Genomic DNA, 5,081 nt, shown 5'->3' on the forward strand with positions numbered 1-5,081 from the left:
TAATTTTTTAAATTTTTTTCTCTATATTCTCTCTCTCTCTCCCCGATTTGCTCTCTCTCTTTCCCCAATGTCTCTCTCTCTCTCTCTCTCTCTCTCTCTCTCTCTCTCTCTCTCTCTCTCTCTCTCTCTCTCTCTCTCTCTCTCTCTCTCTCTCTCTCTCTGTGTCTCCCTCTCCCAGATGCTCCGATCTGCCGTACGGATCTCTACCGCCTCCCCTTCCCTCTACGAGCTCCCCGTCCGACGCATCGCCGCCGACGTGGCCAAGAACCTCGACCGCTCCCTCACCCTCATCCGCAAGTGCAAGCACAGCGGCGTCCTCCGCCAGGTCTTCTCCATCACCACCACCACCACCGACTTCCGCAAGGTGTCCAACCTCCTCGAGTCCTCCATCGGCGACATGAAGTGGCTCATCTCCGTCTTCGAGTCCGACGACGCCAACCTCACATCAAAACCTACTTCAGTCTCAGAAGGTTTCATATTCATCGGATATCCCTAAATACACCAACAATCAAACACCTTTGTCTTTGTGATAAAAAAATTTCAAACACCAAACACAACAATAACCACTAAGTTGACAAAACCACATGACTCTCACATTGCCGGAAACAATCCCTGATTTGAAATAAACCGGATTGACCTAAATGATCTCTGAATTAGCAGCATTCCCGGCCTTGACCGCATCGAACTGAGCCTCCCTGAACCTCCCCATAAGCTCAATGCTCTTCATCAGATTCTCCATGGCACTATTGTCGAACATTCTAAAACCATGGTCGGGCATCCCCTTCGCCTTGACGATCAAATTCCACGGTGTCCGATCAGCATAAAAGACCCAAATCTCATCGCCAGGGCTGCCCTGACCCTCGTCCAAAACAAACCCGACCTTTAGTTCCTTGAACTTGTCAGAGACGGCGAACTTGGCTACCTCGTCGAGGCCTCCGATCTCCTCGTCAGGGACGTAGGACACGTGGATAGTGCAGATTGGGTTAAAGCCTGCGGCTTTGAGGTTGCGGATGGCCTCGAGGTACTAGATGGCGATGCACTTGTCGTCCTGGGCGCCGCGGGTGAAGATGTGGCCTTCGGGGGTGCGGTGGGCCGAGAAGGGCGGGTGGGCCCACTTGGAGGGCTCTGCGGGGACGGAGTCGAGGTGGGAGTTGAGGGGGAGGGAAGGGAAGGTTGGGTCGAAGCCGAGCCAGGTAAGGGGACGGCGGATCGGAGCATCTAGGAGAGAGAGAGCAGATCGGGGAGAGAGAGAGAGAGAGTATAGAGAAAAAAAATTTAAAAAAAGAGAGAAAAAAATTAGAAAATTTTGAAATGTCCATTTTACCCTCATTGTGGGCCCCTATGTCGTCTCCAACTCAGCAGCTGACGTCATGTTTCGAACCAAATTCAAATTTTGGACTCGGGTGGTGTCATTTGAGAGTATAGGGACCATCGTAATCGATTTTCAGAAAGTGAGACCAATCTGATTTTAGGCCTAAAATTCAGGGGAGTAAACTAAATTTAATCCTTTATATATCATACACTCCAAAGGGCAACCACTATCAATTCAAAGAAAATGGGAAAACAGACCGTTGGATGAGATTATTACAATAAATTATGAGTGTGGTAAAAAAATTTAGCCAATTCACCATAATTTTGAATCCGATCGAATTGGTCAACATGCACATATTCTATATAGAAGTATGAGAACCTACACACATATTCTATATATATATATATATATATATATATATATATATATACTTCTATATAGAGTATGTGCATGTTGACCAATTCGATCGGATTCAAAAATATGGTGAAAAAAAATATATATATATATATACACACATATATATATATATATAGTATATATATAGGGTCCTTCTAGTGAGGGATCCATCTTTTTTGTCTTTTATAGGGATAGGGCAATAGACCAACTTTTTGATGACAATTCGATCGGATTAAAAAATATGGTGAAATATATATATATATGTATATATATATATATATATAGGGTCCTTCTAGTGAGGGATCCATCTTTTTTGTCTTTTATAGGGATAGGGCAATAGACCAACTTTTCGATGACATTTCTGCAAATTTTCAGACAAATCGGTGATCGTTAAGGTATCAAATTAGAATAAATCAAAGAACGAACCAAATCTGTCAAACTTGAACTATTCATACTTATAATCTTAAATAACCATTTTGAATGCCTTAACGATAATCAATTTGGCTGAAAATTTGCCAAAGTGATCTACAAATTATGACCTAAAAACTGAACGGTTGAGATGCAAAAATATGATCGGAAAGTTGATCTAATGCCCTATCCCTAGAAAAGACCAAAAAAAGGATCTCTCACTAGAAGGACCCTATATATATATATATATATATATATATATATATATATATATATATATATATATATATATATATATATATATAGTCCTTCTATGCTAAGGAGGTCCTTAACTTAGCTTACGGTACGAATTTTCATATTTTGACCACTTTTCGATCACATATTTACATCTTAACCGTTCAGTTTTTAGGTAATTATGATTGGATCACTTCTGCAAATTTTCAGCCAAATTGATGATCGTTAAGGCATCCAAAATTGCAATTTACACTAATGAATCGAATCTGTCAAACCTGAACCGTTCCTCTATGTGTGTGTGTATTTACACACACACACACACATCATACGTGTTTCAATTGGCAGACCATATGCGCAAAAAACCTTAAGACGCCACTCTTGACGTCCAAAACCCTAATATCAACTGCAACGGCAAATCGTCTGTCAACAGCAACGAGATGACATCCATTGATGCAGTCACAGGACTCACATCGTCCTTTGCAGCCTCTTTGGCCCTGGCCGACAATAAGGTCGTCGACATCACCAAAATGGAGGGAGGCGCACAGAAGAGCGCGACACAGTCATATCTGCTTGCCAGACCTTAGGCTTTGCGAATCAGATTGTTAATGACACCTTCACTTTCCAAGGAATTAAACCCCCTGTCCTCCCTCCCGTAAGTCGAATGCTATTTGGCCCGAAAGAACAGATACGAAAACCTATTATTATTCGAGAGCATGTGCTACGCTCCAAGGACATTGGGGAATGCAGCAACACGGAGCTAACCCTTGTCCCCATGAGCACCACTGTCCCAAAACGAGGTCGTCCCTCCTCTCCTTTCTCTTCACCAAAAAAGATCAAGGGTGTCCCGGAACTACTCGCCCTACCTGCATGCTCTGAAGCTCCTACTAAAAAGGTGAAGCACCCAGAGTTCACATCCAAGTTTACTAGCAAATCTCTATCCTTGGTGGAGGTGCCAGGCTGAGTACTTATCCCAAAGGAGGGGAATGGAACTGAAACAAAGAAGAAGAAGCAGGGAAGGCCCCTAGGATCAAGGAACAAACAACCCTGCGGGAAGAAGATTGAGAAAGCATAGGAAGCCTGCTATGCTTTCCTTACTCAACCTCCAAGCCCTAGTGTAAAAGGCAAGGAGAAAATTTAAGTTTTTATGTTTTAAATTTTGCCTATTTGCTTTGCTTTTCTTGCTTAGTACATAGGCTCTCTGAAATAAGTGAGCATGACAATATTCAGATGCGTAGGTTTAGTCTATGTATCATTGTGGCTTGTCCACAGACTTTTTGTCTATCCATTGTCGGTAGAGGGAGAATATGTAATGACCTATTCTGGCTTGAGAAATTTATATAATATTGACATGATATTTATTAAAAAAAAAAAAAACACACACACGCGAGCTTTTTGATGAGGCCTAACTGTTCCTCAGCACTGTTCGTATCAATAGTAAAATGACGCTTTTGTCCATGAGGTGAATATGCAGGGAGAAAAGGGTCAGTGTATTTTGCACGTTCAGGAATCCTCCATCGATTGTAGCTATCAAGCTATGAGATACAGGCGTAGAAGCGTAGCAACATCGACTGTCCAATCTCACTGCCCATCTTTTCTTCTGCTATTTCCAATCAAAACCCGTTTAAGAGAGAATCAGGCAGACAAGGTAGCCTTCGAAAAACCCTACCATCGATCGCTTATTTTGATTGAAATCACTATCGTTATCATTATTATCTGGTTCAAATAGTTTTTATTTTTCGGATTGTTTTCATTTGCTACGGCTTTATCTTCAATCTGTTTTGAGGGATTTGATTGTGTGTGGAGTGGAGCTCTGTTTGGTTAGTGGCTAAATGAAGGAATAGAAATATGGGTTCCAATGATATGTAGGGGGTGTATTGTATATGGAATTAGTGGAACTTTTTAAAAAATCTATGGAATTTAAAAGTCTGGGTGTATTCAATATAGACTTTCAGTAGTCCATGAAAGTCTTGGGGTGTTCAATTAGGATTTTTAAAGACTTTATAAATTCTACCAAAATCTAGAGGTATTCATTTAAGACTTTTAAAAATGAATAAAAATTCAAAGGTATTCAAAATTTCATTCATACTTATGGAATTAGAAAATCAAGGATAATCATGGACTTTGTAGTGTTAACTGTACATACCAAATTCCAATAATTTTTTAGCCACTAGACCAAAGATTTGAAAATGTCTATCAAAGAATTTTTTTATTTTTTTTAAATCTATCAAAGTTTTCTCTCTGTGCGCAAAGAGGTTGGTTATTTATCATCTCTCTATCTTATTTCTTCTTATCTTTTCTCTAATCTTACATGATATCAATATTTTTTGATACCCAACATGTTCATTGTAGAATGTGATTTTTTTTTTTTTTTGTTCAATTGTGATACTTGGAACCCTAATAGCAATAAAAAATGATTTATGAAACCCTAATATTGTGGTCGACCCCTAAAATCTTGAATCGTGTTGCTATGAAATACTAGGTTTTGTCTTATTAATTATTCTCATCGATTTGAATTTATATCATGGTTCAAGGAAACCTTGAACAATTGAATTTTGATTGATTGATTATAGATCAAGACATTGATCAATATTTTTATGATATATGTTAATAGGTGAAAACAAAATTGATGAGAATAATTAACCATAAACATCAAGTGATCTATATTATATCTTTAAGTTGATTGGGAGATTAGAAATGAGAACAAACTAGCTAGACAAAGTAATAATCATTC

The 5,081-nt window shown here is 39.4% G+C and overlaps 1 pseudogene; it reads right to left on the reverse strand.

The window, feature by feature from the left end:
* Positions 1–222: 222 nt before the first annotated feature.
* On the reverse strand, positions 223–3,939 carry LOC112203861 (annotated as a pseudogene).
* Between the last annotated feature and the right edge of the window lie 1,142 nt (positions 3,940–5,081).

The sequence above is a fragment of the Rosa chinensis genome, chromosome 1 (assembly GCF_002994745.2).
Source record: "Rosa chinensis cultivar Old Blush chromosome 1, RchiOBHm-V2, whole genome shotgun sequence".
NCBI classification, from domain to species: domain Eukaryota; kingdom Viridiplantae; phylum Streptophyta; class Magnoliopsida; order Rosales; family Rosaceae; genus Rosa; species Rosa chinensis.